Source organism: Myodes glareolus, chromosome 5, assembly GCF_982192425.1.
Source record: "Myodes glareolus chromosome 5, mMyoGla1.1, whole genome shotgun sequence".
Taxonomy (NCBI): domain Eukaryota; kingdom Metazoa; phylum Chordata; class Mammalia; order Rodentia; family Cricetidae; genus Myodes; species Myodes glareolus.
This window is the reverse complement of record NC_142030.1, coordinates 55,692,294-55,706,092: the sequence shown is the minus strand read 5'-3', so window position 1 is coordinate 55,706,092 and position 13,799 is coordinate 55,692,294. Positions and strand designations below refer to the sequence as shown.

General features: G+C 41.3%; 1 pseudogene; it reads left to right on the top strand.

Annotated features, from left to right (window-relative positions):
- Nucleotides 1-12,803: 12,803 nt before the first annotated feature.
- Nucleotides 12,804-13,305, top strand: LOC125391488 (succinate dehydrogenase cytochrome b560 subunit, mitochondrial-like; annotated as a pseudogene).
- The last annotated feature ends 494 nt before the right edge of the window (nucleotides 13,306-13,799 follow it).

Below are 13,799 nucleotides of genomic sequence, written 5' to 3'. Positions count from 1 at the left end.
CAACCTACAGAACATGCCCAGGTGTGCTCTACAGAAGTGACTTACTTAAGCTAAGTGAGCTATAGTTAATTCCCAGTGGTAAATCATATGGCAAATTGGGAAGGTCGATTAGGATAGTCCACCTTTTAGATATGAACGGTAACAAGGCTGACTCTCTCTGCTCATGCTACACATTGCTAAACCCATTAAGCACCGCACCCTGTGGACATGGCCGGTGAAAGAAGAGGAGATTGTATCTTGTTAGTGGGGTATTTTCTTCGGTATATTGACAAAATCCACCAAATTCCAATTTATTTATTTATAAATAAATATTATTTATTTATCCGTAGCTCCAGCAAACCTGGAATTCTCTACGCAGTCCAGACTGACCTCAGAGATCTTCCAGCCTCTGCCTCCTGGGTGCTCAGCTTCACCACTGATTTTTCACACAGAGGTTCCCTGTTTTCTGCCTCTATGAGGGGCTATGAGTGTTCCTGCCTTGTGTGTAGCTGTCCTGCTCACCAGGAAGATTGAGGCCAAAGGAGAACAGTCCCAATGTGGGCCCTGAACTCCAGCAGACCGGATGACTTGGCTCTGTGTGAGTAAAATGTCAGTGCCCTGGATTTGACTCCTGCGCATGCTGATTCTCTGTGCTCTGGCCCTTCAGGTTTTCTATAGACACTTGCAAACAATCTGTCATCTCCACAGCAGACAAAACATCCGAAAAGGATCCTTCATGAGCTGGAGAAGCTCATTTTTTTTTTGAAGTCCCTCTACTCTGTCTTGACAAGGACAGCATCTGACCTGCATGATGAATACTAACAGAGGCCGCTGGCAGAGCTCAGAGGCACAGGGCCAGGGATGCCTACAGTCACAGAGCACAGGGGGATACAGCACCCGGAGTGATGCTGCCTCCTTGTAAGGAGCAGGGGAAGCTGCAGGAAGTAACTGGATCTTTGCTTGTGAACTTTATGTGACTGTAGGCTTCAGGAAGTAAAAGAGGGGAGTGTGCCAGGACCTGGGAGAGTGTTTGCTAAACTTCAGGGGATGCTGCTGGCTGAGAGCAAATCATGAAAGGGTCTGAGCCTGTGAGATACAGGAAAGTGTGTAGGATTATAGCACAATTCTCTCTAAAATAATATTAATAAAAAAAAAAGCTGGGACCTGTTGTGATGAAGGGTTAAACTCCCTGAGGACTTTGCTTGGCCTTGACTGCCCATACCCCAGCCTCCCCCGCCACTTCTCTCACATTTCTGAGACGTCCCTTGTGCCGAATTCTTATTCAACTTCAAACTGACAAACTGTTTTTAATCTTTTCCTTCCATCCAGCCTGGAGATTGGGAAGCAAAAATCAATACTAGTTGGCAGGTGATCAAGCTGCTTCAGACTGGTGTGAGGAGAGAGCAGGGAGCGAGAGCAAGAGGACAGGAGGAGGGGAGCCGAGGGGGGCTGAGGGAGGGAAAGGAGTTTGACTAAGTACCATGAATTACTGGCTGGAGGGCCAAAGGGCTGTGATTTCTCTGGCCTTGAGCAGGGGACCCTGGGAATGCCATTAGAACAATCAGGTCATAGGCTCACAGCTGTCGAGGTGCCTTTGGAGAGAGGCAGGAAGAGAAGAGCTCTCCTGAAGCTCGAATGGGAGGCAGGCAGGGAAGGAGGGAGCTGGGAGGGCAAGGCTGGAGGGCTCAGTCTCTCTGTAGCATCCTTGAAGTAAAGGTTTGACAGCATTAGCACCATGCCACGATCTTGCCTTTTGAAAAATAAACAAGACAAACATTGACATAACTCAGTTTAAAACATAGTGCGAAGACATTCTAATGGGACGGTAAAGAATAGAATGGCAGGGGGAGGATGCTCTAGGAAGCCTTGCGGAAGTCAGCCTGATCTTTTCTCCTTTTGCTGTCACAGTTTAGAATCTCAGGATCAACTTGTGTGTGTGAGATCTGAATCCCTTCTTTACAGTACCTTAGCCTTGGCTCTTGTGCAATCTGTAATGGCGGAACTAGTGTATGTGCACGGGCATTCATGTGTGTGCAGTTACAAGTGTGAATGTGCTCATGTGTATGGACATTTAGGTTTGTGCATGTGTATGGCTATGTGTGCAGGGTGCGTATGGAGGCCAGAGGTCAATGCTGGCTATCCTTCCTCAGCAGTCGTCTGCCTTGTCATTTGAAGACAGAATCACTCATTTAGGACTTATGGATGTCTGATTTGGGTAGGCAGATGGCGAGGGAACCCCAGAGGTCCCCTGTCTTTGTCTTCTTAGAGCTGGGAATTCAAATGCACGCTGTGCAGTCATTCATATGTATGCTGGAGATCAAACTCAAGTCCTTTTGTTTGTGCAGCAAGAACTGAGCTAGCCCCTGTTGCTGAAATTCCTTTGATTCAAGGAGGATAAACTCCCAACAATAAGGCATCTTTTTACTCATGCATCCTTCAGAATCACCCAGGAACCCTCAGGAGATTGACTAGAGTACATTTCAAGTTTGAGAACTTGAAGTTTCCATTCCTTCTTTGTGATTAAGATTGTTCCTTATTTTGCAACCCCTAAACAACTATCCTAGTCTAATGATAATTTTGTAGATTTTTAAAGGCTTCAATTTTAAGCCAAAATGCTCACTTAAATTTCAACAAGAGAGGTTTCTTTGATGAGGGGGTGGGAGTTATGCTGAACCTGCCCATCTAAAGTTAAGATTTAGAAAGTAGTAGGGACTGGTCTAGCAAAGTGGCTCTAGTAGATGATTTTCCAAGGTCCATGATATCACTAGCCTCCAGTGTTAGTAGCCATGCCAGAGGAGCAGCCGATGGCAACTGACTTCAGGGAATCATCCTATCAGGAAACAAAGCCCTGAGGGGTGAATTTTGGTTCTCAAGACCTTGGGAACCTTGGCCCCAGAATATTTCTTGGTACCGTTGTGCCTTTGCATGTTTGCTGCTGCCATTTTTCTCTGGTATCTGGCATGGTGTGAATGGGTGTGGGGAGATTTCCAATGCCCTTAATGCAGTATGATCATCTCTTAGCTATACCTTCTTCTACTGGGCATTTTTACTTGTGGATTATTATGAAGATTATTTCATCTTAACATGTACTGTTTAATTGCTAATAATAATGGAGGTTTAAATGGAGTTTTGATGGTTGAAAATGAGTACGAAGAAGTGTTCCACAGCTAAAGCTAATTCATTTCTATGAAGGAGCTGCATCTACTGTAGCTTAGGTTCATGATTAAGAAAAACAGCTGAGTACCAGTTCCTACCTAGCTTAAATTCTTTCAGTCTTAATGTTGAGAGATGTGTTCACAGGTTTCAGAGTACGTCATAGCTGAAACAAAGTCTTAAATTGATTTCAAGTTAGGTTAAGATGTTTTGATGATAGTTTTGAAGTAAAAAAATTTAAAAAATCTTAGAAAATACCAGAAAATAATCTAAAGTTCACAAGGACACAAATCCGAGTGATAGATTCATTAAAGTTAGGAATCAGAGACAAAGCAGTCCGAATATTATTAGCTAATTGGCAGAATGGGTTAATGACCAAAGGCTATGATTAATTATTTGTGCCCATTTCTACCCTTAGCTTTCTGATATAAAAAGCTGTTGATGAGTGGGTATGCACCCTGAGGATTCAAAATAGATCTGACTGATTCTTTTTCATATATAAAAGTTTAGATTTATGATTCTTTTCTTTATTGATTTTTGTTGAGCTCTACATTTTTCTCTGCTCCCCTCCCTGCCTCCCACCCACTCTTCAACCCTCTCTCAAGATCCCCATGCTCCCAAATAACTGGGGAGATCTCATCATTTTCTACGATCCATGTAGATTGGATCTATGATTCTTTTAAGATTTCTTATACAATTACCTTTCAAGATAAGTAAGAAAATGATTGGTCCTTTCTTTGTAACTGCAAAATACAGTCTGCCAACAAAAGAACTGACTGAGAAAAAATACATTTCTTGCTCACACTGTTAATCTATAACAAGTTTCTTGGACAAGAATGAATATAGGATATTGGGACTTGTTTTTCACCTGTAATATGTAAAGTTTTTAATCATGTAAGTGGTATGGAAAATATGCCGTTTTTTTTTACTTGTATTCATTGTATCATTCATTTCAAAATAAGATGTACCACACTGTAATTTTTATGTTGCTTAGAAGATTGTACCAGGGTACATAAACTGTAAGGGAAAAATAAAGTTAGTTAGAAGGAAAACATCAAGAAGGAGAGAAAGAAAATACCAGTAAAGATTAGATGAATAAAAAACAAGTCAGAAGGAACCATCATGAGAGTGTGTATGTCTTTTCCTTTACTTCCTCAGATAAAAAGTCTCAGTTTGCTGGCTCCATTGGATCCCCACAAAGCCCTATGCTTCTGCAGGCTGATCCTCATGACAATGGTACTCTAGAAACCGGCTATGTTTTCAGTCCTGAGTATTACATTCTTTCTGTTGAGTGCATCGTAAGTGCTATTAGACAGTTGTTTGTTTCCACCAAGATGTCAGTGTCATTTATTGCAGTTTTGTGTATATCTTGCCATGCAGGTTTTTATTGTGGTTCATAGATATTTTTTATGAGTAACAATCCTATACAAGGAAGGATAATACAAACGTTGAAACACACAGAAATAGACTAAATTTTCGCATACCTGCTGGGTCAGGGATCTGGGATTGAGTACAGTGGTCAAGAATTTGGCATTTATGAAGCAAAACACAAAATATCATGCCATATCCCAAGAGAAAACTGGAGCCTGGCTCACTGTTTGAAAGTAAGGAAATGTCTCTATCTCCATCCATCACCAGATGAAGGTACTAAGGTGATATGCAAGATATTCATCAGTGTGGGTATAGGATAGGGCCAGTTCAGGCGCCCTCTCCTCAGCTGCCCAAGGAACAAGCTGGGGACGTCACCTTGGACACCTGGGAACCCCTCTAGAGTCAAGTCTCTTGCCAACCCTAAAATAGCTCCCTTAATTAAGATATATACTTCCCTGCTCCCATATCCACCCTTCCTCCATCCCAACCATCCCATTCCCCCAAGCTCTTCCCATCCTCCCCTTCTCACTTCTCTCTCTCCCCCTCCCCTTATCCCCATCCCATCCCACCCCCAATCTCCCAATTTTTGCCTGTCAATCTTGTCTACTTCCAATATCCAGGAGGATAACTATATGTTTTTCTTTGAGTTCACCTTCTTATTTAGCTTCTCTAGGATCACGAATTATAGGCTCAATGTCCTTTAATTATGGCTAGAATCCACTTATGAGTGAGTACATACCATGTAGAAACAGAGACCCACATTGGAGCAGTGGACTGAACTCCCAAGGTCCAAATGAGGAGCAGAAGGAGGGAGAACATGAGCAAGGAAGTCAAGATGCAAGGGGTGCGCCCACCCACTGAGATGGTGGGGATGATCTAATGGGAGCTCATTAAGGCCAGCTGGACTGGGACTGATGGAGCATGTGATCAAACCGGACTCTCTGAACATGGTTGACAATGAGAGCTGACTGAGAAGCCAAGGACAATGGCACTGGGTTTTGATTCTACTGCATGGACTGGCTTTGTGGGAGCCTAGTCTGTTTGGAAGCTCACCTTCTTAGACATGGATGGAGGGGGAGGACCTTGGACTTCCCACGGGGCAGGGAACCCTGACTGCTCTTTGGACTGGAGAGGGAGGGGAAAGGGGACGGGGAGGGGGGAAAGGGAGGGAAATGGGAGGAGGTTGAAATTTTTAATAAAAAATAAAAAAATTTGCTGAAAAAGAAAAGAAAGTAAGGAAATGAATGCAGCACCTACTGGTAACTCATTTTAAAAAGTCAAACCAATTGCTAACATCATTATCATCATCCTTACCATCACCATCACCACCGCCACCACCACCACCACCTTCATCATCATGTCCCTCCTTCTCATCTTGTTGCCCAGATCTTGGTTTATCAAGAAGAAGAAGGAAAAGTATCAGGTAGCACATGACTACAGGGCCGTGTTTGTACTTGTGGAGGCCCAAAAATGTAAGCCTATTTCCCCACGTTGTCTGAAGGTCAGAGTTTCAGCTTGCTCAAAGTTGTTGCCATTTCACCCTGACCAAGTTCAGAGAATTGAAACTTCTATTACTTCAAGGTTATTGTCCGTTTCTACCTCAAACAAAACGTCCCCATCTCGATTTAGATCAGAGAGTTCTGCTGTCTCAAGGTTACTGTTAACAGGTGTGCCTAATAGCCAGGCCGTGTATTTCAGGTACAGAGAAGTAGATCTGTTTCTACCTCAAACAAAATCTAAGGATCCTACTAAGTTCCTCCTCTGTTAAGAAGATAGCTTTGGATTACACCCAGGAAGTAGTTTCCTTACAGAACATTTTGGTCTAGGATGTGAGCATCACTTATCTTATTCTAGCAACAGAATGTTTAAGAATGTAGCCTCCAAACTTCAACTGCTATGTTCATGTCCTTGTATCATATTCATGTAGTTTTTTTTTATTATACTCCTACCTCTTGGGGTCAGGGTATTTTAAGCCAATGGAAATTAAATGCAGGCAATTTCAGTATTTACTGCAACTTCCTTCTGGTACTATCCCCATGTTTTCTATCTTACTATTTTCACTTGCTTCTTCTTTCTCTTTACTATTTTTTTAATCCCCATGTCCCTATCCTGGTAAGTGGTGTTTTTTTGTCGAAGCTGGTCTCTGACATGTATTTTGTCACTTTAATATTCTGTGCTGACTACTGGATACACCACGAAACAGTAGAAGACAGAAGCATTGAGCTGATAAATTCATATCAGAATAGAGCGAGACTTGAGGATGTGGGGGAGATGAAGCTGCAAGAATGGCAGAGTCATTGAGCCCAGACAGGGGGGATTTTTTTAAAAAAAATTATTTATCTTTATTTTATGTGCATTGATGTTTTGCCATGGGTTTTGGATCTCCTGGAACTGGAGTTACGGACAGTTGCCAGCTACCATGTGGGTTCTGGGAATTGAACCTGGGTCCTCTGGAAGAGCAGTCAGTGCTCTTAACCACTGAGCTATTTCACCAGTCAAAGAAAGGAAATCTTAAGAAAGCAAGAAGAAAAAATTTCAAGACATCAAGAAAATAAATTTTAAAGAAATACAACAAAATCTGTGAAAAATCAAATGCTCAGTTAGTTCAAGCTCCAGTGAAATAAATTTCATAGATAACTTGAACATCATTTAAAATAAATAATATGTGTCATATATGCAGATGAATGAAAATATACGCACTGAAATGAAAAAGAGGATATTAAAGATCACATTAGCAATGTTTATATAAAAAGAATCTATTTCAGTGCATGTAATTAAAAAATTAAATATCAATTACAATTATGGGAATTCAACAGGCAGAGTCTTTAGATTCAAAGAGAATATTAATGTAATGAAAAACTGTAAGCACCAACTCTAGAAAGAACAGAAAATAAGTCCACCAGAAAACAGTTCAAAGGCATGCAGGATACATTTCCAATTCCATTAATGGGGATTAGAGCAAAGAATGGTGGAGAAACAAGGAAAGAATTCTGAGACGGTGTCTCTAACATGTAATGTGGATGTCTACATACTGAACATGAAATCTAATTTCACTAAGGAAAGGTAAACTGTCTTTAAAAATGTACCAAAGAGGGGTGGAAAGATGACTCTGGAGGTACCACAAGCCTGAGTATCTGAGTTGGATCCTCAGAAATGTACATTAAGAAGCCAGATGTGGTTCTTCACATCTGTAATTCCAGCACTCTTGTGATGATATGCAAGTTGGAAACAGGAGAATTACCTCAAAGCTCAAGGGTCTGGTAGCTTGGTGCGCATAGAGTTGCAGAAACAGATGGGAGCCTTCCTCCCTGAGTGGAAGCAGGAGGGTGAGTCCAGAGAGTTACCCTCTTATCATTCACACATGGAACACCCATACTTTCATATGCAGACAAGATCGATAAATTTAAAGATGGGCAAAAGACTTAAGAAAGTATTTTCCAAGTAAGAAAATCTGCTTGGGAGGCTGGAGAGATGGCTTAGCGATTAAGAGCACTGGCTGTTCTTCCAGAGGTCCTGAGTTCAATTCCCAGCAACCACATGGTGGCTCACAACCATCTGTAATGAGATCCGGCGCCCTCCTCTGGTGTGCGGGCATACGTGGAGGCAGAATGTTGTATCCATAATAAATAAATAAATCTTTAAAAAAAAAAAAAGAAAGAAAATCTGTTTGGGTGTTAAGTGCTCATGTGTATAAGGCTTGGTTCCCATTGGGCAGCACTGTTGGGAGCTGATGGATCATGAAGGTTCTGACCTAATCAGTGAGTGAATACATCAATAAATGCACACGGATAGACTGTTGAAAAGATGTGCTTTACTCTGGATCATTTTCCGTCTTTCTGCTTCCTGGTTGAAATGAACATTTTGAACTTGGTGCACACTTCTTTCTGTATTGTTCTCCTTCAGCTCAGGAAAAAAAAATGGAGCCAAGTACCAGGGTTGAAACCTCTGAAGCCATCAACCGAATAAGTCTCTCCTTCTTCAGCTATTTCTGCATAGAAGCAGAAGAAACACACAATATCTAAGTGACTAGAAGTTATAAAAAATTAACACTAGGATTTATCATAGAAATGTGAACTAAAGTTATGTTCTGTAACACATAATCAGAATATCACTAATTAAATTGTCTGATATTTTAAGTACTATGTTGGACGTGGCAGAAATATGGGTCACTCAACCATGCAATTATTTTGGCATTAAATACTAAATGAAAAAAAAATATACAAGGTAGGACCCTGCACTTCTATTTAGATGTACATGGTAAATGAGTGCACGTGAACATCTAGAGAAACTGTGGTCCATTATTAAACAAAAGGAGGGTAACCCTGGCATAGCTGTATTAGCATGAATACATGTTTAGATCAAAGGACAATAGGTGTCCATTTATGACAACCACATTTCAGGTGATTTTTTAGTAGAAGAAAGAAAGGAAGATGATTTTTCAGAGTATTGTACTTAAAAACCTCCAGGAAATAGGGAAAATGAAGGTTTATTAAGAGCGATGAGTCAGTCACTTATGAATCACCACTGCTCATTACTCTTTTGTAGAACTGAGATTTTTCTTAATTTAGCATTAGGACTGGAAGGGAGAAATTCAAACAGGAGTAAAAATCATTAGTTACTAAGTAAGAACTCTACTCTTTTGACTACCAAGGTTGTCTTCTTGGACAATTGACAGATTTAACTCCGTTTCTTGTTAAGCTGTTAGACCCCCTTTCTTTTAGTAGGTAGAGAGAACATTATGGGATTCTGGTCACTTTTGCCTTCATGAGAAAAGAACCCAGCAGGGTCTTAGGATAGGCCCTGTCTTAAATGAGTGTGCACTACCAAGATGGTTCCTTGTACCTTCTATAATAATGGATCTGGCTGCAACATGTCAAATCACTAAGAGCACCTAACTGAATCTACATCGATGATGAAGCTCTATCAACAAGAGGCTGACCTTTTAATTCTCCCTTCCTGGCCCTCTTTTCCTGGATGCTCTGTCCATTTGGGTGCCATCAACTTCTTCCTGAGCCTCACCCTTTGCCCTGATTCTGATGTCTGTCTCTCTGCTGTTAGGCACCAGGTCTTGTTTATCCTGCTTTTAAAACATCCCTTGGAGCCCACTGTATCTTCTGCCATCTACTGCCACAGCCTGTTTCACACACTCGTGATTTCCCGTCGGCACTCCTGGGTGGGGCCCCTCCTACTGTTCCATTAATAGAAAGCACCCTTCTTCTGGATCAATGCTTGTCACACATCTAACCCCTTGTTCAGGACTCGAACGTACCTCTGTGGACCTCCGCTCATGGCATCTTTCCTGCGAGAGCTTTTCTCCAGGAATTCATTTCTAAGATATTATTTGCAGTTGATTTGGGATGGTAGGTCTTGACCAAGAGTCCCACATCTTGTACCCAGAATGCAGTTGCTCTCACCCTTCTTGCTGACGGAGGCACACCTGTTGACACCGCTGCCTCTGCTCTAAGCAGGTATCTCTTTCGGCTCCCGTCTGCAGTAGATGAAAATGAGATACCCCAGACTTTAGAAGGAATGTATTAAGCTCTCCAAGTGGTGCTCTTATTTTTTCTTCCCTCACTAGGCTCAACGTGTAAGGAAAGTATTGCCTGTGATTCCCCAGTGCTGATGGGTTGGGGCGGCAGGAATTGCACAACAAACTGAATCTCTCTCCAAAGAATCATCTCGTGGGGACTTTTTCGCTTTAGGTTACTTATTAGAAAGGGTGGTGTAAGCAATAAAGAAAATGTTCTAATGAAAATTAAATCCCTGTGGGGAGAAATGCTCTGTCAGTTTTTGTTTGTTGGTTATAAAGAAATATATTGAATACTGCCTGTGTGTCATATTTCTTGGTGTCCAGTGACAAGGGGACATAGTGGAAATCCATATTCAGTCCTCAGATGTGAGAATTTTATGGTTTCAAAATTTGGTCAATCAACTAGCATGAATGAATCTGTTCATTCATGTCTGTATACATAAAAAACATGCATTAGCCTATGGTTACGTAGAAGACTTGATTTTTTTAAAAATTTTTTTCCTATGTGTTATTGAGACACTCACAGTAGTATATCCCATTTCATGAGACTTCTGAGAAAGAATCCCTCAATTGTTTTTGAAACAGTGGTAAGGAATTTTATGGGGAAGGAAGATGTGCAATCTTTCTATCTTTAACTGCTACATAAAATACAGAACATAAACTTCTTTAGATTTTTAATTTTTCTGAAATCTTTTCTTCAGAGCTACTAGCATGGAAACTGCAGACTGATATCACTGTTTATTCTTTAGCTTATGACACTTAGGGCTCATTTGTATTTCCTCAAAGACAGTGATTAATGTCAGCAGTGTTCGCCTCACCATCACACCCAGTGGTTTTGTTCACCATTTTCACCATCACACCCAGTGGCTTTGTTCACCTTTTTCACATTTGACCTTTCTTGATGGTAGAGCTCTGACCATCATGCTTCAAAGGCTCCTCTGAATTCTATGACTTTTTTTTCTTATTGCGTACCATTTCTTGCTTCCTTGATCAGGATCATCTTCTGCCTACTTCATGGGTGTTAGTGAGTGCTTTAGTTCTGCCCATGCGTCTCTTCTCTTCTCACTGTATACTCAACCACTATTACTGCATACAGATCACAGGTAAATATAGAGCTCACCTCTGTCTTAAATCAAATACAGTTAACCAAGCGTTAGCCAAGCCTGGGAACCTTCACATGGAGTTCTTGCAACCATCTTAATATAAACCCATCTCTGACAGAGCCTATCCTTTACCTTTAACCCTAAATCCATTTCTCTCCCTATGACTACTTTTTGAGCTGGTCTGTCCGTAATGCCAATCCTGAGTCACCCTGAAGCTTGCCTCCCTTCTTTATTCCCAAGCCAACCACTTATCCAGTTCTCAAATCTTTCTCAGAAAGTTTTAGCTGATGCCTTCCTCCATCTTCTCTGAAACTCTATCAGTTTGGTCCCAGCAGTTCTTGATGTAAGCAAAGCTGAATTCCTCACCACTAGCTCCCAGCAGTCCTTGACTATACGAACTGTCCTTCAAACTCAAATATTCACTTATTGCTTCAAAATACCTTTATCTGTAAAGTAATTACTGTTTTCGAGATGAGGCCCAGGATCTTCTACATGCAAAGTGGGGCTCTTTCCCCCTAGTGGCCTCTCTCTGCCTTTCTTCTTCTTTCAGTTTCTATCTTAGCATGAAACAGTCTTTCACAGCTTTTAAAACTCTTTCAATTTGCATTAACTTGTCTTGCTGTTTTATGCACATAAGCATTTTTGCTTACTGTCTCCTTTACTCAGAATTACTTACATCAAATATTATCTCATCTCATTAGCCTGGTGAGAAAGTACAGCAATTTTAAGACCCTAATTTCAATGTCATCTGATTTTAGAGCAATACCTGGCCCTTCACCAGGATAATATGATCTCACTGTCCAGTGTGACTCTCATGCTCTTTTCTGTGTCCCTCTTAGCAGGCTGCTTTGAGATAATAAAATTTATTATTGAGTCATTTATTAATTATGGTCTCCATCAATAAGGCACTCAGGATAATGACTCCCCAATGATGCCTAGAGGTTAATCCCCAGAACTATAAATATGTTAGGTACATTGCACTGAGAAAAATAGGTTTGTAACATCTGATCTTCAAATAAGGAGATTAGCTGAGATTATCCAAATTGGCATAATCCAGTCACAGGGACTCAAAATGAGGATGATGGAGAAAGTTAGCAAGTTATAAAGATGTGAAAAGCAAGGAAAGAGTGAGGAGTGACTCTTCACTGGGAACTTTGAAGATGGGAAGAGGCCAGAATCCAGGGAGTACACTCAGCTTCTAGGTTTGGTACAGACCTAGGGCATATATTTTCTCCTAGAGTCTTCCAAAGAAACACAGCACTGTAGGCAACTTGATTATAGCCCCTGCACATTCTAGTTGGACTTCCAATTTCCTGGACTCTCAGGTAATAAATTTGTGTTCATTTAAGTTGCGATATCTGTACTGCTTTGTTGGAATGCCGTAGAGAATCTCCTGGAACCTAGTTCCTTGGGTCTCATGCCTGACACTTGATTAATATTTAATGTTTTTATATTGAACAATGATGTCTGGATCGTGGTTGCTAAGGGAATTCAGAGTATGATTTCCATGTGTGCAAGTGCAAAGCCTTGATGTGGAAAACTGTAATTATGTTACTAGTCACAGCATAATTGAGGTGTGTGATATGCTCAGTGCTATTGACTTTGCCTTGTAAGAAATGCAAAAAGATAACAGAGCCATGCTTAAAATTAAGGCAAAGTGACTCAAGATGACTGTGCTCTTGTTGTGATGTGTTGGCTGTCATGGCCTCCAAACCTACCTTAATTCTCAGCTGTTTCTCAGAAATGCTGCTCCTTTGGGAACCACAGGCAAAGAAGAGATGGACCGAGTCTAGAATAAAGATGCGAGTTCAAAGTGCTCTGTTTTTCCCCATAACACTATATATAGTTGATCTCTTCCCACAGCAATATCCACTCGCCATCGTGACACTGGTATGGCCTTAAGAGGAAGGTATCTCTCTTTTGGACCTGTTGGCTCTGCTGCTTCTTGGAAACTTTGAGTCTTATCTGATGTCTCTGTGTTTGGGGCCAGCACTCATTCATACAACTAAGTTTGTGCTTGTCTTCCCTCCCATGTACCACATATGGAATGGGATCTGAAACTTGATGTGAGACCTAGGAAAAGGCCTGGTGATGCCCCAGGTCCAGCAGTCTGGAATAGCTGTCTTGGTTCTTACTATGCTGTCCTCTGTAGGACTAGCAGCCATGTGAGGATCTGAAATTCCCAGCATTGTCCTATACATTATCACACTGATTTATATTCCTGTTTATTACCACTCTTATCTCCAGTCACAAAAGTTCCCCTGATTTGCTTAGATGTCATGTGCTTCAGAACCCATTGAGCTCAGCAGACGCTTGAAGAACTGTAGTAGTAATAGGAAAGACCATTTTCCCTGGGCCCAGGAGCCCTTCCTCTTTCTCCACATTTGACTCTGATTGGTGTGTGGAAGAATTGTCTGTATTCTGTTAATCATGTTTTAAATAAACGCTGATTGGCCAGGCAGGAAGTATAGGTGGGAAAACCAGACAGGAAGTAGAGGTGATGCAATGAGAACAGGAAAATTCTGGGAAGGAGAAAGTTGATTCTTCTCAGTCCATCCCAGATCACCAAGGAAGCAGGATGTGATCTGCCAACTGAAAAAAGTACTGAGCCAGGTGGCTAAAATAGATCAGAATAATGGGCTAATGTAAGTTACAAGAACTAA